This window comes from Cydia amplana, chromosome 10 (assembly GCF_948474715.1).
Source record: "Cydia amplana chromosome 10, ilCydAmpl1.1, whole genome shotgun sequence".
In the NCBI taxonomy this organism is placed as follows: domain Eukaryota; kingdom Metazoa; phylum Arthropoda; class Insecta; order Lepidoptera; family Tortricidae; genus Cydia; species Cydia amplana.
Genome location: NC_086078.1, coordinates 6,628,503 through 6,651,938, shown reverse-complemented (window position 1 = coordinate 6,651,938; position 23,436 = coordinate 6,628,503).

Here is a 23,436-nt window from a genome sequence, read left to right as displayed (position 1 = left end):
AAGGCGCTCACAAATATCTGAACACGCCTCTATTGTCAGGGCGTTAGAGTGCGTATTCAGATATTGTGAACACCTTAGCCGCTCCGATATATCTGATGGCGACTGTACAAACTACAATCGCAACATATAAAAGCGATTATAGAGCTTGTAGTCGGAGGTCTTATATATCCACATTGACCTTAGAATGATCATATTCTTATTACCATCAGACCATCTCGTTTTTAGCCGAATTGAGATTGGTACTTTGCAAAGTTGTAATTTTTTTTATGGGATAGGATTTATTTACAAACATAAACATATAAAAACAGAAATAATACCTACAAAATTAAAATTAACTAAAACTATCTACCCTATATACACATATTTACAAATAAAAAATGGGTGCTAGCTCGGCGCCGGATGGAAGGGTGCCCAGAAGGCTGGTGGCGTTGCCGCGCTGAATGGCGATGCCGATTCGTTGGGCAAGGAAGTATCCAACCCTCTGGACACCCGTAGCATCAGTGAGATGTTTCCCTAGCTCCTTAAAAATGTAGTGTGGTCCGGGTCCCCAAGGCCCGAGGGTCTCCACCCCAAACTGCTCAAACATGCAACCAGAATCAATGCCTGCATATTTGCACCGTTTGAGGTGCTCGGCCGCTGCGGCGGCTGTCCCGGCCTTATTAGTATTTATCATTCTTTAAATTGATTTCCAGCCGGGTTCTGCCAAGCCAGTACTGTAACGTCGATGAGATATGTGGCATACGGTCAATCAAAAGCGAAGGCTACATTTGGCGCGGGTGTATGAAATACCCTCGTTATAATTACTTATGGAGTTTCTGCGATAATGATTTATGTAATTTCTCTCCGCCTACGTCACTTTTTGATATCTAATGAAATTTCTATTGCTTCTATTGCGTCTGTGTTTGTGTGAACATTATTATCCAGTCATTACTTAGTACGTATATACCTATTGGGTAAATAAATAAGTAATTAAATATTTGAAATGTTTGGCATAGTGTTTTTCCATTATTTATTTAATAGTACAGTCGGCCAAAAACTACGGTTGAGGTTCGTTTGAACGTCATGAGAAAACAAGGTCTATTTACTTTAAATTCCGTTAGAAAAGTCAACCTTAGTGATCGTTAGATCTCACAGAAACGTTTGTCAAAACTGGTAGACCACTTTCTTGGCTCTCTGTACATATGTCGGACTTAATGCCGTAAATGGGCTAAACCAGAAAGATGAGACTTTTTTTATACATAATACAAAAGATACGCAGCGGTATGGTTTTTTAAGTAATTTTCCAGTGAAATATGGAAAAAAATAAAATTACTGTATTAAAATATTATATTTCAATTATGTTATTTAACGTCAAAACATATAAATATAGTAATATTTTGAGCTACATCATGAAATCTCAAAGACACTTGGGTCTGTCGCAGCTTGTCACTTAAAAATTCTCTCCCCATAACATATTTTCACAGATTTTCTTATCAGAACTAAAAGCATATGCTGGTTATCTCGCGAACACGTAGTTGAAAGTGGTCGAGCTCAACCATGCGAACTTAGACTTGCCCGTAATCTAAATGAATTTTACGGTTATGGATACTTTGAAGGATTTCATCTGGTGGAAACGAGATGAAGTGAACTGAATGAACCGTTGATCTGGAATATAAGATCTATCGGTTGGGTTAGGAGTCAGAATTTTAAAGCAGATGTTATGATGAGTACATAATATGCAGATATGCACATAGAAATCTTTGAACAGTCGATTGCGTGAAGTGAGTTGTGAGCATTTAAACCAGGCTAGCTATCATGGTCGCATTTTTATCACTTGTCATGCTATGCGTCACTTTCGCACTTACATATTTCTTAGAACGTGACAGCCATGGTGACAAATGATAAAGAGCCGTCCATCTTAGCCCTACAGCTTCAAGTGAACTTTCGTGTTATAGTTTATGTACTAAAATATAATAAAATAAATCTTTATATTTTAGTCACATAATCTGAAAAAACAACTCCCTGGGCAAAAATCTAATAATAATAAACTTAACGTGTCATCGGCAAATTTACCTGCACATATGTTTACTTCAGTTTAACTCTCATATAATTTACCAGTGCAAAGATAAAATTTCCTAAATCTGGAAAATCCTTTTAGAATACGTTGCAGTAACGCAGCGCGAAATCTCGAGTGGCGCTCGGTTCTTTCCATGTTACACACTAGCAAAATAAATTTCCATTTACTTCGTTGAAAAGAACCTTATTTTGAACGGGATTAAGGTTATATGTTAAGAGAATGGAAACAGATGTTACGAGTATAAGAAAATTGACAGAAGATTCTCGTTGCAGACATTACGAGTCTGCTCAAAGGCCTACAGTGCTAATATTTTATAATATGAGTTAAAAATGTCATAAACTTGTGTGTGAGTTTTACGCCTGAGAATATTTCTGTTAAATGTTTCAAAATTTTCAAATTTCACAGAAGTGCTGATCTGAGTGGCTGAGAATTTGTCAGTTATTTTACAACTCACTGGCCCAATATCGATATGCACCCAATGGGTGAGTAAATTAGCATACATATTATTATAGTATGTCACATGTTAATTAGATATTTCGGACTTTTACTGATACAAGTACCAGTTGCTAAATCTAAGGTTTTACCGGTAAATCCTAGATTTTACAGTACTTAGGGCTTTTACAGTAACATTATACCTGTATAATACTTACTTGATATATTTCAAACACTTCACATTTTACAAATAAGTAGAAGGTCTTCAATATTGTCTCATTATTTTACTTATTCGTTTTGAAATAGGCAATATACGAGGAGCGCTGATGTCAAAAAATCCATTACCTGGCGGGCTGCCCAAACTTAAGGTTTTGGCTGGGAGCCACTAGAAACATTTAGTTACCCTAACTTGAACCTTGACCCTAGGCGACTTTTGTCTGGAGTCTTTGAAACAGTAAATGAAGATAAATGCGGCACATATTTTTTCATTGTTATTCAAAAAGTGATGAAAGAACGATCATTAGATAACATGACAAGTTTGTAAACTGTAGGTCATGTAAATTCAGTGGTTTTAATGCAAAGTACAAAAGAAAAGTTCATGAAATACAAGATCGATTTGGAAGAAATCGAGGTATGTATTGATTGATAGTTTCAATATTGTCAAGAGTTGAAGACGGATTGCTGTGAAGAAAACAAACAAACTAGCCAAAATTAACGCTTAAAATAATAATATAAACATTTATTCATGACATTCCATTAATTTGTGTTAGGCAATTTGAAACTGATAGGAAACAATATATTTAAATAATAATGCATAATGATAATAACCAACGTATTGGGGCAATTTAAAAGTTATATTTTTACCGTTCAAAAGTTCACAATACCTTTGTGTATTTTTTTAATCTCTATTATTCCAGTATTTCTACGTATTATAAATAAACATAGCGTAAACCTAAAATGGCTTCTCTTTATCTCACCGATCTATAAAACAACATCGAATATTACACGCTCATTACACAAATGTACTAAAAGTTAACATGTAATGTAGGCTCACCAATAACGCAGGCCAATAACTTATAGCAATGTTGCCATTAGTGTAATACTGTAACTGTAGAAATGTCCTCGTAATGACCACATATATCTTAATGAACTACCACTATTTTGCCTGTGCTATGCAAAAACCGGCTCTGTTGACACTTTCCTAGAATATATATTTTCAAAGTAGATTCTTTAGTGTTCCTAAGTTTAAGTGAATATCGTTATTAAAAATGAATAGTTGCCTGAACTGCTGCCTATTCTATATTTAATAGCTTCGGCGTTAAAGCGAAATACTATGAGTGTACCGAGTGTGTGTGTTTAGTATTCATTAAATTATTTATATATGTAAACCTAAATTCAATTCTGACAAGTTTGGATATTAAGACATATTTGTATAATATTTTTTATGGTTTCGTAACCAGCATGCCTTTTAGTTTTGTCTGACTATGTCTTTATGAATGTAAGATTCCTCGAGTTTCTCTCTGGATATTGACATTATCGATAATGTTTTTACACGATTATGCGTACTATATTAATATAATTAATAAGCCCTTTTGAATGACTTTGTAGATTTTTTGTGAACTTGTGAACATATCGTTGGAAGCACCTATCTGTCATAATTTATAATAACAAAAAAGGACAAAATGTGACCTCTACATACACTACAGATAGTGTTACAAATGTGCATTCAAACTTAATAAAATAATAATATTGTATGTGGCGACATACAAGCAGTATAATATCTTCTCAAAAATAAAATGTGTCTGTTACTCTCATGTTCTAAATTACATCGGATAATGACAGTCGTAATCCTTCTTCGGTTTATCTTATCGAAACGTTCGGTCAACACTACTCCAACTTAAAATATAACAAAATCAAAAAAGTCGACGCAATAATCACATCTCGACGCGAGAGCGATCATTGCGCGCCCTTACCGGGTTATAATAACAGTATTTTGAAGTCGAACGGATAAAATGGTAATGAGTGGTGTAGCGAACGCAGAAGGCACGCTAGTTTGAGATGCCTCGAGGCTCTCCCGGGCTTCTTTCAACACGTAGTATACTGTGTGTTTAATGCTCATCTAACGCTCGCTATCAAACGCGTTTGAATATGCCTGAAAGTATTTAAGATTTGCAATCGTGTTGCCGCAAACGAGATACCATTTTGCCAAGGGCGAATACACGGCTTGCCTGTTTTGTCTGGTTATAAAGCGCTTTTGGTTGAAACGAGAAAATTATAGGACAGATAGACTGAGGTTTAGTAAAGACTTATCTCTTGAGTTTGCAACGTTTTAGACAGATAACAGCCCCGAGACAAACACAAAACCCTTCTATTGGTCGTAATACGGAGACCATTTACCGCCTGACTGAGCATAAATGTACTTTCGTGTTTATTTGTACTGTATTTACTAAATGGTGACTTGTTAAAAATGAGAAAAAAACTGTTTAAATTCTTTTTTAAACCCCAGTTGCAATGAGCGTTGTATTTTTCATTGCGAGTTGAAAAGACCGGGTAAGCACGTGCGACTGTGAAACGCACGCATTTAAAAAAAGCTAGCCACTAACGAGCGGCACCCGCGCAGCGCAGCCCATCGATAAATGTTCACTGGACAATTTAACTTTAGCACTGAAAAATTAAACGATGTATCGCTGCAATTTAGACCATATTTATACCAAGCCTTCCGATTCAAACAAATAGGCAGTTCGGCTTACGACGCGTTTATAAGTCTGACAACACATGTACCATAAGTGGAGAGAATTACGATTCGAATTTCGCGGTTTTTATACGATTGATTTATGCTTTAGCAGTCTCCAATTTGCGAATGTTTGTGCTTCAATTAAATGGAGTTATGAAGTCTCGAAAGGCGTGTAATTTGTTTGTATAATTTAGGAAGATACGGTTAATCTTCCACCGTGTGGTTGTTGTAAACATTGTGTCGATGAGATATTTCTTATGTATATTAGGATCATGTTTGTTTTAACAAAACGAAAATTATGGGCTTCCTTTGACTCAGACAAATAATACAGTTGAGAGTTTATTCCATAACATTTCAACACAAGACCTACAAGATGAAGGAATGAGTAAACGGATGCCGATCAGTATCAGGGTTAATTATGGTAATATTTATAAAATCTCGTCGTATTATCTAGAATGTGGCCCATGTGTCAGCGGCGACGGTAATATATTGCTGACATAAAACCTCTAGATTCGGGTTGATAATTTCTTGAATAGTTAGTTTCCGCCCAACGCCCGATCCTTCTTCTAACTAGAGGCCATAAAAATGTAGAAAATTCACCCAGATAACGCCTGCCACAGATCGATCAACGTCGTGTGTCTGAAGGCCTTCTATTATTCTAAAATGTGTTCAATTTTTGGAAAGACTTTTTATTTTTTGCTCTACCGAAAGAAAAATGCTATATTCTTTTTCGCATCTTAAAGTATAAAAATATCGGTTAGTAACTATAAATATCACATAAATACGGTTGAATCTCTAACTTGAATCTTACAACAATATTTTACGTCTTTTATATATAATACAAAATACAACTTCAATTGTACATGGGTACGGGATGGCGGACGTCATAACGTAACATTTCTCAAAATACAGTGAAGGCCTATCATAATTGTTCCCTATTACAATCTGATACTATTTGGTCCCTACAATTTCAGCAGCTTTCTATGGAAAAATCAATAAAACAAAGAGCCATTTGTAAAACGTAAGAGCCACTTTGACTTTAACAACTAACTCATAAATATTCCTTCACACTTGAAGATATAGGTACTGGTACTACTTGCTGACTCCTAACGTCATCAAAATAATGCTTGCCTTGGTTGAGGCATATTTTAGCTAAAATACATCCAAGCGAGATAGGATTGTCGCGTTTATGACCGCATCACAGAAAATAACATGTGTCAATAAGTTCTCGCCCGTGGAATTCTGAGATGGTAGTATTTTATATTCTACAGTACGTGTTGCCAGGCATTCCATCAAAATTTTATTAGAATCTACGGTTTATTTGGAATAATATTTTGGTGACAATGTTGGCTTTGCTTTGTCTGTCTTATTGAATAAATATTTATAAGGCTAGCAAAGAGAAGCCTGCATTAAATTCGCCTTTGATTCAAAGAGGCAAAACCTCAATAAATAAAAAGTCATTCATATATTCCTTGGATTATAGGTAATTACAAATGTTAAAATGGAATTTAATAAATTTGAACAACGCCGTCCACTTAGGGTTATATGTTCATGTTACCAGGAAATATTCGTTGTTAAATCTGATGTAAAATTTACTAATTAAAATAATGAAAGCTTGAATAACACGGTACGCCAGTATCTTTACACAACGAGCAACTCGACGCTGTAGTATCATGCTACAAGAGCTTGTGTATACTCTATCAACAATATTAGCTGTGGAGTTACTTGCCTCTATTCATTATCTATCTTTTGAATTCACTGCATTTGCACGTTAAAGGATTGCGAGCATTCAGAAAGTTTGTACTTTTTTTTTTACATAAAACTTAACCGGACGGGATGTAAATTATAAGTAGCTTTTGTTTAGTGGCGTAAGCCGTCTAGTTTTGTTTTAGATGACATACAATAGACAAAATAATGTTAATTTTCATGTATTTAGACAGATACATTTAATAGTACCAATGGACCGATATTATCTAATGTGTTGAATACATGGACCAATGTATGTGTAGTATTAATACGATTATATGCAACTACCAATAAATTATTACAAAATCGATCTAAATTATCAAACCAAACTTTAAACAAATTGCGCGTATGCTAAGTAATCTGTAAGATAATCTACCTATAATCTCATAAATCGTAATGAAACTAGACACCACAAATCAAGCAATTCTAAATCACTAAATTGTAGCTTGTTAAGACCGCCTTCTAAGGCGTAAAACAAGTAGGTGTTAATTGATTGCCTTACCACACTTGCTAGATACTTTGTAACTCTAAAATGGCTATCTAAAAATCCTTTACTGGCCATGGAAGATTACTACTTCAAGTTAAATAAGTAATGGCGCTTTGTATTAGTAAATTAGCAAGTTCGGTACGGTACACAGTATCTACAGAATGCTTTTTCACACCACCTATTCGGAAAATAGCTTTTTCTTCCCTGATAGGAGGGATCAAAGTGGCACTTTTCCTCCCTGCTAGGAGGGATCAAAGTAACACTTCTGTTCTAGCACACTATTTTTACATTTTTTTGCACCTTATTTTTTTAGCCTTAATAATCTGTTTAAGCATCAGATTGTGTCAACACTAAGATTTTTTTATTTTCCTCATAGTTGATGTGAAAAGCAGTACGTGTCACACGGTATCAAAATTATTTCATCTTGGGCGTTAACACTTGAATCCCTCATTAGCTCATTACGCTCAGGATTCTACTTTAGACTCCCTCACTACGTTCGGGATTCTATTGTAGAATCCATCGCTTCATTCAGGATTCAATGTACGCCCTTGACGGATTTATATCATATTGATCCCTTGTAACACAAACTACTATTATGCTTAACATAAAATTAATTTTATATTTAGAAATTTGAATCTTAGATTACTTACGCAGAAAAATTTATCATAATTTCAATTATGCGATTCATTGATATATGATATTTTAAAAGTGGTTGCTGCATTTGAAATGAGTGATCATCGAACTGTTGTGATCTACTCACAATCTTAACTCGGTAAGGTCATCGAGAACGAGGCATTGATGTTTTGTGCGCATTGTCTTGAATGTCAAGAGATTCATCAATCAGTGCCTGTGGTTAGGGATGTTATTTATTTACTTTCAACGAAATCTTGAGTTCGCCAATATAAAAAAAGATAAACATTATAACTGTTATCAAAATTTAATATTCTGAATGTAACTAGGTATTAAATGTATGATTATTTCCCGCTACATTCATTAGCATTAACCTACATATTTATTGGACCTAAGCACTTTTGGGCGTTTTTTTTAGTTGTCCCCTACACTTTTTATTCAAATTTGGGATTTTTTATGTTATTTCTACTCAGAATCACGAGATCTTTCTATCCTATAGTTCGTTTTTTTAGCATTAGAAATAAGGTAAACAATCTTGATGTGTCTTTTAATTGAAAAACACATTTTAAAAATAAGTTACGGTAAATATGTAACAATTATGAATCTAATACGGTCTTTTATAGTCTTCTGCTTTCATAAGTAATAGTTATTGATTAAAAAAAAGTGTTTTTCAATTAAAAGACATGTCAAAATCGCTTACCTTCTTTCAAGTTATTTCTAATGCTACAAAAACGAACTATAATAGGAGAAAAAAAGTGTCCCAAAATTTCCATACATTTTTCGATCTTTCCATTCCGCGACAGCCATACAAAGTCTATGAAAAATTGTGACGGAATGGAAATAAAAACCTTAGGACACTTTTTTTCTCCTATTAGGATAGAAAGAGCTCGTGATTCTGAGTAGAAATAACATAAAAAAAAACCAAATTTGTAAAAAAAAGTGTAGGGGACTTTAAAAAAAAAAACGCCCTTTTCCCCGAATTACTTTATCACATTTTTTTTAATTCCCTCTGATGGAAAACTGTCTATGAAAGGTTTTTCTGCGGTGAAGTCTCATCTTGAACAACACAACGCTTGTTGTTTGATCTTCGAGTCGATTCAAGAAGGAATAAAACATTTTTAATGTCATTTAAAGACTGATCGAGAGATCTTACTTATAGAATCACAAAAATGTTACATAATGTGCATGAAAAAAGTAAGTAACACTTGGTGGGTATATTTTTAAGAATAAGCTTGAATTGAGTATATATTTATACATATTTACAAAGTTTACTTACTACAAGAGTTAGTATTTATTACAGGATAATCCAGAAAATATATTCAGGGTAAATTAACGTGAACTTATTTAATTGAATATAATTACTTGACGTTATTATACGATTTTAATATTACAATAACTCAAATTTGGTGGCTATTTATGTAGAGTAGCAAGTTCCTGTGATATACCTTAAGTGACAACCCTAAATGTATAGTTAGCCAGAAAACGGTTGCTGATTCAAACGGATTGGCGAGATGTAATCTTGCTAAGCCTATTAGAAGATTTGGGATATTGCATCGTACATACGTATTATTGTTCGATGATAGCTTCATAATGTAATGTGATTAATATGTATTCTCATGCACAATAATAGTCAGTAAAAAGTGCCTCATAATTCTAAGTAATAGGGCATTAACGCCCACCGATTTTAAAGTATCTTAGATTTATTTGGTACCATTTTTATTTACGTAAGCTAAGCTATGTGAAGAAGTGTACATAGTTATTTTTTGTAAACTTATGTACAAGTGTACTGTATCCTTTACTTAACATTGTTTTTGGTTAAACTGTACTTTTGAATAACACAAATGGCTTTGCACCAAAAACAAAGTTAATGTTCGATACAATTCGAAACTGATTTCTTTCGCAATATTTATGTCCAAAGTGTACTTTTACTGGTGGCAAAATAATCGATGTCCCATTGTGAACTGGAAGGCCTGGCTCGTTTCTTGGCGCATTGAATCTTTCAAGGGAAGGCGGCGATCGGCTGCAGAGTTGTTAATGTTCCCGACCACTTGTCACTTGTGACTGCGAATGTATAAGAGTGCTGCATCTGTGGAAGGAAAAGTGTACCTACTGTTTTAGTTTGAACTTAATGACATCCCTACTTCCCTACCTACTCAATATTATACATGTGAAAGTAACTCTGTATGTCTGTCTAATATGTCTATGTTATCTCTTCACGCTTACAGTGCTGAAAGTATAAAGGGGCCCACTGATTAACAGTCCGCCGGACGGTATCGGCCTGTCAGTTGTTCGGAACTGTCAAAATTTTGTTCTAACTTAAAGGCCGATACCGTCCAGCGGACTGTTAATCGGTGGGCCCCTTAAGATCAAATTTAGTAGGACCGAGCGTAGGATAATTTTGACCGCTGAAATCATCATTGTATTCTGACAAAAATGCGAACGAAAGCGAATTACACTGCCAAAAAGTACCTATCCTAAAAATGATAGAATATGTTCCCTAAAGTCTATTATACTCGTATAGTTCAAAGTTATTGTATTGTAACAAAAAAAAATATATAGATACTGAGATAGTATGCAGGACTCCGGTCAGCATCCATAGGGAAACAACAATCATTCCGACACTTCGCGCGCAAAACGAGCAAAACACGAGACAATTATGGACGCCGCCGTCTCCCGGCGCCCTTTTTGCTTCATTTGCCCGCTGAACACCAAAATGTGTATTTTTGTAACTAATTTAGAACCGGACACCGGAATCTGCTTGTCTATAGGTTTAAAGACATGTGTGTAAAGGGTGAAGAGATTTTTACTGTGTGTTTCTAATGCTGGAGATTTGTCTGGTTTAAGATAGGATAAAGAGATTAAAGAGTATGGTTCTCATCAACATTTCGACTTGCCAAGATAATAAATTCTTTTAAAATAAATGCATACTGTCAAAAAATGTAGTAGGCCTATAGTACTCAAAACTGTTTAGTTATGTTTGGAACAGGACAATGCTGTGGCAACAAAAAGTGGTTAACAAGATAAATGATGATAAAGCTGTACGTATCAGCTTTTCAATCATAAAAACAATGCACTGACAGCATTTCGTTTCCAATTGAATGCTAAATATAGAGAGCAGTCGACAGCTTTTTCATAAATTCCGTATTGAACAAAATCTTATTCACATTGACGAGCCCGCCACCCTGAAAACAGCTGGTGTTTCATTTACAACCTGTATAGAAGCAAGCTATTGTTCTCGAGATGTTTATCGTTCTGTCGCCTTAACAATGAAATTCGAAGTGTGATTGTTTCGATTCGCATCAGCAAGTTTTATTAAAATTCCCCTTATTTGTTGGCGGACGTTTTTGCGGCGTGCGGAGTTGGCTAACGAAACTCGCTACACGTTCCAGACACGAATCTTGCGGCTTTTTTATGTATATTTCGTCGACATTTTAAACCTCCCGTTGCCGACTCGTTAGAGATCCCCGCATGTCTGGAGTGGCGTTCGCGATGCAGATACGCTCAGGAAATATTCCCAGACATCTCTGCGAGGCCACTAGAATGCTGTTAGAGCTTTTTATTCGCGTCAGAGACAAGCCGCGGTGGTGTTAACAAATGCTTTTAGTATTTAAATGGTTTGGAGAGACCTGGCAAAAACTAATCAGTGTGAAAAGATTAAATACCGGACATATGTCGGACACGTATTTGCCGATTGTTATTGCGGTCAGTGCAGTAGTTTTTAGCGGATGATTTCGGGTATTCAATTATGGGAAAACGTGTTTTCGACTCGGAGGACGGTAATGTGTTGACTCCATAATGACAGTCATACATCATAAGTAGTACGGCTCTCCACATTATTAGGATTCTGTGTCGGTTTATTCTGCCATGAGTAATTTCGATTTAAAAAGTTAAGGGGACGGTATATGACGTTTTCGATTTAGAGCTCACTTTGTGCAATCAATTTGTTCAAGAAATGTTTAATAACTGCATTAAATTATACGTAAATTTGTTCACGAAGAAGCCGTGTACCGGCTCTTCACGGCATAATATTTTTTATTTGCTGTAATTCTCTACAAATCGACACTAAAAGTATCCAAAAATCAAAATATGGAGTTCCGTTTGAGCAACACGCATTACAGTTTTGCCTTTAACAGTAATTGAGTTGTTGTGTGATTTTGAAAGCTAGATAACTAAACTAGCAAATTATTATCTACTTATATTTTTACTCACAAATACAACACAGAAATTCAATCCCAAATGTAAACTTTCGTACAATTTCCATACATTGACGACATCACTCAAAATTCTTCTTCGAGTCAGATGGCCGCTGGCCTTGGATCGAAGCAGACGTGTACTTCGTCGTAGCTCGTTTTTGACATTATTTAGACATTTCATCATATACGCATACGAAAATGTATACCAGTAGATAAATTGTATTTCAAAAAACAGGGTAAATAAATTTATTTAAAATTTGATTTGTTGTTATTTACAGGTCGTAACGATCGAAAACAGCAGTAAACTATCCTAAAACAATACGATTACAATTGAATTTAAGTAACTTGTTCCTTCAAAACCCGCTTAAAATGAAAAAAGTTTAAAGACTCTTTTTACTGATTGGGATTGATTTTCATTATGCTGGTATCAATTTTGCGTCATTAAAAAAAAGTGTATGACTTCTGTACGTCAATGACATTTGATGTCAATTGTAATCTTGTATTTACGTTAGAGAATATTATATATTCATTTAAATATTACTTACCTATTAATACGAAGCGTAATTCGTTTAATACCTGAAAGTCTTAGTGTCTACACCTACTTTGTTGCCGTTCGTTCCGTCTATATGTGTGCGATTACGTGCTGTTCTCAATAATCAAGAAACAAGCCATAATCTTCAAGAATAAAATAACAGCAAGACCAGCATTTAGTACTAACTAGTTTTTGCGGATTTGGAGACAAGAGATGAAGCTTACAGGCTAATACCGCTGCGGTCTGGTTATTGTTATGTGTATATATCGAGTATTATATAAATTTACTATAAAATAACAATGTTTTATTTCAATGACATTATGTGCGTAGGTATGTATGTTTCGGTGATTATAAGAATTTTGTCCACACAATCATTGTGCAAAGCAGAGACTGCATCATGCTTTCTTTACGGTATAAGCGGTATGGTACCGTTATTATTTATCAATACCGGTTCGTTTTGAAGGTAAAACTATACCGGTTGAAATACAAAGTACGGTACCGGTATAAAATTAGAGCAGGGACAACCATTTTTATAGGTGTACACTGTACAGTCAGCTGCAGAGAAAAGGTACGACCAGATAGATAATTGTATGCAGGGGTGGTACCTTTTCTCTGCAGCTAGCTGTACCTAAACCATCATTGACCGAGCGTTGGCGAAGGTCTCCGTTTCAAATTGGGCAAAAATGCTTTCGTATGTCCGAATTCTTCTCCTTTGCATATCACATTTCTCAACTGATTCTCGTGAAAATTCGGTAGTCCGATATAATTATTCGGTTTCTTTTTTTTTTGAACAATTTTAAATAGGCAGAAATTGTCATAAAGGACTTAAGCGCCAGTAGGGTCTGTGACACTTAAGACCACTGCGATTATTAGGTACTTACTGGCCCCTATTTCACTACGACCACGGTGACAGGTGCGACAGTTGTCGACATCACTGTTGCTGACGTCACAGGCCTCCATAGGCTACGGTAACCGCTTACCATCGGACGGGCGATGTGCTTGTTTGCCACCAACATTTTAATAAATAAATAAACTCCATTATATTGCCACTAAAAAATTCTTATTTTGCGAAGCTAATGACAATTGTCACAAGAAACACAGCAACTGTATCGAAATTGCGACACAGAACTCATTTCCTGTCAAGACTTACCGAAAATTCTTTGAAAAATCTTGTGACAATTGTCACAAGATTTTTTCGCGAGAGAAATGTCTGTTTTATCCGATATAATAAAGTTTTTTTTTAATAATAGGTACAATGACGGTAGCAAACACGAATACGGCCCGCCCGATGGTAAGCGGTAACTGTATTATTAAATTGTACAACGGGACTTAATCGCGTATCTAAGTTTTAAGATTTACCTCCGACGTTTCGAGGACGGCGTTGTCCCCGTGGTCTCGGAGAAGACTGGCTTAAGTTGATATCAGCATCTTCTAACCGCGCGAGTTTTTCGAACTACCCGCACTTGGTCTTGTTTATCCGCTTGAACGTTTTGCGGTTCCGTTGTACAATTTAATAATGTGTAAAAATCGTGAAAGTTTAAATCAGTGTTAGCGGTAACTGTAGTCCATGGATGCCTATGGCGTCAATAACAGTGATGTTTTTGTCGTACCTGTCACCGTGGTGAAATAGGGGCCAGATTACGCCGCGCCGCGTGGAACGTGAGGTGCATTGGGGTAAATGCATACCATTCACTCAAGGAAAATAATCTCCCTTATAAGATCACTCGTGTGTCTGCCATTTTGTTAAAGCCAATTTTCACCGTAACTACTGGACTAGTTCATTTGAAATTTAGTACACATATGTCAAGTAAGGAAGTAGTAAGTCGGTGATCCGAAGATGAGTAACGTAAATAAATGAACTTTTAACTTTGCGGCGATTTTTGGTATCAGGTTTGGTATCTCACATATCAGATATAATACATAACTATAAGTAGGTGAGCAAAAATGTACCATAACCTAACTCAGAATTGTATTACATAAATACATATACAAAAAATAGTTCAACGCCAAAAGATTAATGGAAGACCTATGTATGTATAGGTGAGTTGGTCTTAAACAAAAAATATGCAATAAAAATGTGTAACTGTGGAACCCATGGTGAATCCTACTCGTACATGATCGGTTTTTATATTATGTACCTATAAGATATTTTCTACTTTATACTTTATAAGTGTACCTACATAATATTTATTTATAAGCAAGCGCAGTTGTCACGTAAAATATTTGTAGATTTTTTTGGAAGTATGTGTCACATCATCATCATCTTCCTCGCGTTGTCCCGGCATTTTGACACGGCTCATGGGAGCCTGGGGTCCGCTTGGCAATTAATCCCATAAATTGGCGTGGGCACTAATTTTTATGAAAGCGACTGCCATCTGACCTTCCAACCCATAGGGGGTAAACTAGGCTCTTATTGGGTTTAGTCCGGTTTTCTCACGATGTTTTCCTTCACCGAAAAGCAACTGGTAAATATCAAATGATATTTCGTACATAAGTTCCGAAAAACTCATTGGTACGAGCCGGAATTGCAATTCGCACGCTCTTACCGCTAGGCCTCCAGCGATTTTTTTGAAGTATGTATAGCACAAAAAAAATATTTAGAAATGTAACATTTAAGGTAGGTAATTAAAATACGGTATAAACATTATTGGAGAAGACTTGGAGGAAGTGTCATAGGGATCTACATTCGATGCGTGGAAAACAAGTTCTTTTGTCTAATTATAATCCATCGGCAATCACGCGAGCGCATAAAACGAAAATCATTTTTTTTTCACTCCCTAAAACTCCCTTAACCTAATAACAGTAAAACAAAAAATAAAATATAGAGGGTTACCAACCAGCCAAAGAATTATAAGTAGATATATGCACTTATCCCAACGCACCTCACGTTCTACTCTGCACGGGGTTCATTGCCGCTCCTACCGCCGTAAGTAACTATCAACACCTACATTATCAAGGCTACGATCGAAGATAATCGCTTCAGCACTGAAATAATACCGGTGGAATACCGGTATAATATTTTTTATTTTAATTGTATTAATTTAATAGTAAGTAGTGTAAGATATTAGGGGTACATTAGCCAACACTGTTTCCATATATTTTCAAATTTTATTTTGTCCGCCTTAATTAAATTTTGCACCCTGCCGGAACTTTATTTATTTAAATTCTCATTTAATTGATTTTGAGCCTTATGAAAAGTCGTATAGAGTAGTAAATAAAATTTTACATCTGTCTTAATGACATCTGGTTTTATTCGGTTTAACTTTAGAAAACGCGTATCTCGACAAAGCCATAATGTAGAAAATTGTCAACAACCAAATGAATTATTAGAATTTAAATACGTCACGTGTGACATGAACAGACAAGGAAAGCAAGATTAAATGTATTGTTTCTCTTTCTTCTTTCAATGGAACGCTTTTCCTAAAAGGAGGCCACTAAACTCAAAACGCTATCTTAAAAAAAAACTTGATGGGTCAGTGACCTGTCCCAGTAAAGTGAGGTAGTGTGCGTGAAGTGCGCTTGTGTGTGAAATGGGGTAAATTGACAGAATCTGAAAATTTACCCACCTCTACCGTCACCTTAAACATTTTACATTGTATTATATGAAGCAAAAATATCGAAATTGCAACAAAATCTGGTCTAGATTTCTCAGTTGGTAAGAAAGCTTTAATCGGTATTTAGTTAGTTTTGTCATAATGATTTGTTAGATACATTTATTTTTTCTGGTTATGATTAACGCCGTAATAAACTAATGCCTCAATTTCGCGCCCGAAACAAACATTGAACAGTACCGCGCAATACAAGTCATGTCGTAAAATACGTTTGTTTGAGATAACGCCCGTACAATGTCTTCTACAACTCCAAACTCGGAGCACGAAACATACGAATAACGCCAAAAGTTTAATCCATCATTGCGCACCCGGGAGCGATTTTTCACGTTAACGGCTTAATAAATAGCCCTTCTATAGCTACGCACCGACACGCAATATGCGATAGCGGGTCGGATGATTCTCAATGACCGGCGTAAACGCTACATGTAAAACGTTATCCACTTCGACCCCTTTCATATTTTTTTTTATTGTAATTAAGATCAGTTAACATTAAGTATATGTAACGAGGTAGTGTGACAACTGATCCAGATTTCATTGTAAATGGGATAGTTTTTATTCAGCAAATTTCGTTAATGGTATACATTATAACTATACAGTCCTTAAAAAAAATTCTAAATTAATGAATACCTACCTAATATATATCTATAACCCAACAAAATTTATAACTAACTTAAAATTACAAAATCACAAAAATTTTACCTAAACTAACAAGTTAACAACTATACTAAATATTTCATTGTTAGATATATCTCACTTACCTAGTAAATATCTCGGCTATTAGGGGATAGGCGTAGAAAGGTGAGCACGTTTTCATCACGATTTCCTGACCTGTTTTTGATGTAAAACCTAGTTTCGGGAATACTAAAAAGTATAACGCAATGTTTACTTTTGGTTGTTTTCTATTCACGTCCAAGTCGGATTAATGGTGAATTTCGAAGCGCTAAATCACCAAGCGCCGTAAAAAACACCTGTCGCTGTTGTGAATACCGGGTATCACAAGTTTTATGCGAGCTAGTTTATGCATGCCACTTGTGTTGGAGACATTGTTGCGCTTAAACTAAAAATTAACTGCTGACATCGTATCTCTTAAGTTTTTATGTTAAATAACATTATGTTCAGTAACCATAAAACGTAAAAAAACACTACATATGTTATTGTACACGTAAAAATACATTGTTGAAGAGGCTAGAAAGTTACCAATAAATGGACAACTTAGTTTGAGGGTAACCTATTGCATTTTCGACTGGATCAAAGTGCTTTGCCACGACTACTGTTCCAATTTTTTTTAATAAGTATTTTTTTATGTGTTAAATAATGTTTATTCATCAAATAACGTAAAGTTAATGGTATTTATTTATTAAATAAAATAATTATTCTATTTTAAAAACCTCCGCGAGCTGTACCGGGTGCAAAGGTACCCATCACAAAAAATAACAACCATCGAGGCTAAACGCATTGTGTGAACTAGACGCCTAAATGTTCATAATTTACAATGTTTATGTAGTAAGTTGCCTTATATGTGTTACATGCCAAGTATCGTTAAATGTGTGACTTCGATTGCCGAAGGAAACTGTTTATTTAGTGCGTAGTTCATGGCAAGAACAGCGCGGCCGCTTGCCAAAGCCGTTAACATTGTACAGGCACTTCGTATAAAACTCTGGATTGTGCTCGTTTCTAGGAAAGTAAACATATAATTTGACAATTTTATGGCTTTTATGATAAACAGCTATTTAAAACAACGAGTAAACAACAAAAAAATATTACCCTAACTACGATAATAAAAATGATATGTATCAGATATATTGTTCGGTGAACGGGTATTTTTAAAAGGATTAAAATATTAAAATTTACGTTACTTACACATTTTTTGTTATGGCAAGAACAGTCTGTCACAATAGTCAATTAGAACCTACAGGTAGTTTTATTGTAAATTGGAATATCAAATTACATAATATTTATAAAACGAATAACAGGTAGTATTCGTCGCGTTTTGAAAAAGACAAATTTAATAATTAATTTGATTGATGTATGGAATCTCAACATTGTAGGTACCTACTTACCACATTATTGTGATTTATTTTTAAAACCTTAAAAGACCAATAAACAAAGGCACTCTCCAAAAATCGTTAGGTAACCCCGAAAATTACCGCTATGCCCCGAACATCCCAACTATGCCCCGAGATAATCATTTTAACGCAATGCAATTTCATATGCAATTAAGCACACACGGGACACTTAACATCAGGTTGTCATTACGGCCCCACATTTATTTAGAGAGCAATATAAATTAAATGCGTGCACCATCGCGAGCCTCCGAATACAAGACGTTGGAACCGAGCCCGGCCTTAATATTGGCCTACGGGTTGTGACAATAGTGGAGTTGGGTAGCGATTTGGTAGTAAAGATACGCTTCTAGAAAAACTTAAAAAAATACTTTTAGTAAAATAACGCCTACACAAGCGGTGGGTAGGTATTATGCAGTGGAAACTATACTCGTAAAGGTGCAGTGATAGTCGTTAAACTTCACTAAAAGTAATCCAAACAAGCAAGGACCCTGTAATTGCTTGTTTGTATTACTTTAAAAGTAAAACACTAATGTATGAAATACCGTAACACCAAACATGGTACAAAAATAATCTTTGTTCAGGTGCTATAATAATTACAAAAGAAAATTCTCTCTACTTAAATGAAAGAAAAAACACGGACTAATTCAAAAAGAACGTTGTCATTGATACTTTATTTTGATATTGAAATCGTAGACCATCGTTATAATTGGGTGATTTTACGGTATCACTTTAGTGCGGTATCACTTTAATCAGTGGGCCCCTTAAAGAATAGATAATTCTTTAAGGGGCCCACTGATTAACAGTCCGCCAGACGGTATCGGCCTGTCGGTTGTTCGGAACTGTCAAAATATTATTTTAACTGACAGACCGATACCGTCCGGCGGACTGTTAATCAGTGGGCCCTTTAATTTAATCTTTTTTTCAAATTAGTTATTGCTAAAATATCGCAAACTGTATTCTCATCGCTAATACTGAAACTAAGTTGCTCCCTTATTCTTGTTATGGAGTTCGGTGCCAGAGTCGCAGAATAATGGTAGTTAAGTTCCAGCCACGCTCTAATTCACGCTTGTTCGCCTAGAGCCGTCACTTGTGTTATTAATTAAAGTAGTGGCAGCGTGCTGAACGTTCATTATATCCTATACCTCTACAGTGAACTCTCTTTTCGAGGTTGGGGAGTACGTAACTGTATCAGCAGATATGAAAAATCATAATTAATTTCATTATTTTCGTAACAATATTTACAGTTGTTATTTGACTAAACCAATTCTTTAGTAGTCTACACACAATTGTTTTTTTTTCTCGGGTAAACGTACACATAAACATGTATTTAAAATATGTTAAGTAATTAAAGAGAGAAAAGACCGGAAAAGCAGACCCCACAATCAGATGGGAATAATAATGCTGAGGAGAGAGAGAGAGTTAAGTAATTAAACGTCTAAATAAAAGAATCTAATTTAATAATCCATAACATAGAAAACACACACATGTTACGTTATTTAAGTTGTATTATTATATTTCATTTTTGCAGTGCTCGTTTTTATTTGGAATCTTGTGTCACGTCATGTTAGTATACTCGTAAGTAGAAATATTTATGAAGAAATTCAGTCCGCAAAAATATTATAAAATTGATAGATAATATTGTAAGATTGATGATGGCGGCCTACATCAATCAAATTTTATTTCAAATACATTCGAGTAGCACTATAAAAAATCTAAGATAAGAAAATTTATTATTAAAAGTATAGTAAATTAATTTTACTATAAACATGATTTTGGGCTCTATTCATTTCATTACATGGGTATCTATAAATAAAACAAGCTAACCAACTTACAACCTACATAGGAGCCACTTATTTTTAACAAATACTCTTTCTAAAACCAGGTGAACCTTCCTGCACTTCATGATCTTGTAAAAGCAAATCTATGATAGAAAAAGTTTCGCCTTGAGAAACACTTAGCGGTCTCACTGGCACTTTGAGAGTCTTCCGTCAACTAAGCATGCAAGAGTACTAAAAGAGAATTTTTCAGGTAGATAAGCGCTAGATAATGACACCTGAGATGTCATAGCTTAAGTACTGTCTGATAAAGTGCTAAGTTGAAACGTTTGTTTTTAAATATATCTTTTATTCAGGGGTATTTTACAAGTAAACATATTCAACGACTGTGTATTCTTCTGTCCCATTTATATTACTAGTCGACTGCCCCGTGAAATTACATTGTGTACACACAGCTGCAAAAGAGTATACTATCCACTTTATAAATGAAATTTGCGTAACATGCGTATGCACTTAATATGAAATATGAGTATGCACTTTTGCAGCTCGCTGTGCATTGACCATATGCCGTAATAGTACTTTACAAGTACTCGCTCGTAATATTGGCGCGAGCGAGATCCTTACGAGTGATGTTAAAATAAGATCAATTGAACTCCACAATTAGAAAATTTCGTATATTATAGTGCTTCAAATAACTGTTTTGACACATAAGCCCAATCCGACCGATTTTATCATTTTCCGACTGAAATGTAAAAAGTATACCTAACTAATAAAATAAATGTCAGGGCCAAAGCTAAGTCTCTTGTAAAAGCTTTCCAAGTAAATGAGCTGTAATGGCAAGACCACTTCCTATCTGAATGTTTCCTTGCTCAATGCGGTAAATGCTCAAGTTAAAAGTCTGAAGAAAATTGTTTGAGAGTGATTTTGCGACGCTTTTTGAGCATATTGAAATTATAAAAAGTGCTCGCTGTATCTATTCTAATAATTCTACATTTACAGAGACTGAAAGTCTTTGTTGTCACTTTTATTTTATATTTTAGTACAAAATAGAATCAATGTATTTAAAAGAAATTACAACTTGAAATTTTATAATGTTCTTTTTAATTACGAAATATTTATATACGAAACAAAGGTAAAAATTTTGTTATACTAACTTTCAGCGCCACTTGTACCATCCCACTAATCCGGAATTTACCGTTATTTCGTTAATCCAGTGTCAAATTGTACTGGTAACCATGGTAACTCCAGGTTTAACCGGTTAACCCCGGGTTAGTGAGATGGTGCAATTGGCACTAAAATTTTAATGCGACAAACATTTTGCTTTGGATTTTGCATGACTAAGGAACTTACCGAGTTATTGTTAGTCAAGTCATTAATTAGTAGCAATAGTAGGACTATATTAACAATTATTTCCATTTACGGTTAATTCTGTACCGTAAAACGGGGTGAGAAGGTTTCTCGGGGAGAGGTGGGTTATGAATGGGGAGAGAAGGTTTGAGAGGGGGGTGAGAAGGGATTTTAAGACTACTGCTACAAAAATAATGTATTCCAATTTAAAATGGAGCTATAGTAATACACATAATAAAAAAAATCGATCCAACGATCTTCCAAAATCACCTTTTTATGAAAACCCCTCTCACCCCAAATACGAGGCACTACGGGGTGAGGTGGGTTTTCCTCTTTATCGTCAAAGTTATGAAATGGAACTACCCAAAATAAAATAAAAACGTCCGGAACACTTATTATATACACCATTCAGTTTTCATAAGTAAAAATAAAATGTTATCGAGGTTTGAATTTCAGTTTTGACCCTACTCACCCCATTTAACGGTATACGTCAAAAGGCTACAATAATATTCATTCTTATTCAATACCTCAAACTTCGATTTCATAATGATCCAACCGGAAATCTGCGAAAATGTTATAAGACGCCATTTCATAACATTAAAGGGCAAGAAAACGCGGAAAATCGGGACCTAAAAAGATCTCCAAAGTGCTCATTACTGGCTTCTAGGACGACATCTTGGGGCACTCATAAAGGCAATTACCTCGCGTTTTCTTTCCGTTTCACTTTGAAATTGTTATTTTTGTCTTTCTTTACTGCTTTCGCGAGATACGATTTCTTTTGTGATTTATAATATGAATATCTTAGCTTTAATACAGACGGACAATCTTCTCTCTCTTTACAAATACATAATATGATGTCATTGTAATAGTACATTATTGCAGAGGCCGGGAAAGGGCAATTCGTGGATGAGTTTCGATTTTGTCGGACGACGCGAAGCGGAGTCCGACAAAGAAGACGAATCCACGAATTGCTATTCCTGCCGAGGCATATATAGTGCTTTTCTCCAAACATGCGAGGAAATAAGGTAAAATAATAATTATTTAAGCATCAAGCATGACTCAAATCTAACCTTCACATCAAAAATGTCAAAAACAATTTCCCTCTAAAATTATTTTTTTATGAGCTAAGGGCACAAAGTTATTCTGCCATTCAGTACCATTCAATATTCGTTCATTCAATATAATTGTGCAATATAGTTGGTCAAACCAATTTGTCAGTCAGTAAGAACCGGGAAAACTATACCTATCCTTTTCTTTTGGGTACTAGTACTAGTGTAAGACAAAGATAGTATGATTCTCTCTGTCTATGTTTGAAATGAGAAAGTCCTTTGACAAACTATATAAACTTTATGTACACGGATGAGACCTTAAAAAAATATAAAAATAATCTTTGATTTTATTAAGCAGTATTCGCACGATCATACACGAGCACAACGGTCTTGTAAGAACGAGACAAGTAAGGTCGTTTATCTTACTATCTCACTCTATCCTATAGCTTGAAATGATAGCTGATCGGGTCGTGTAGACGCGGCTCGCGGATTTAATAATTGGCTGTTTGCGTTTTTTATTTAAAAAAAAGTAAAAAACACTACAGTAATAAGTTATTACTGTAGTGTTTTTTTCATTCCCGTCCGCTAGAACAGGACAGCGATAGTTTGATTTTTTTTAAATTAGAGTTTGACAATAACGTAGAACTTCCTGTACTATTTTTGCTACAATAAGGTGAACATTTCCGAGCATATTGGAGAAAATGTTGTTATTGTGTTGTATGCATACTGCATGTAGGTTATGATAAGTCTTCTGTTGACATTTGTCTATTTGCGATGT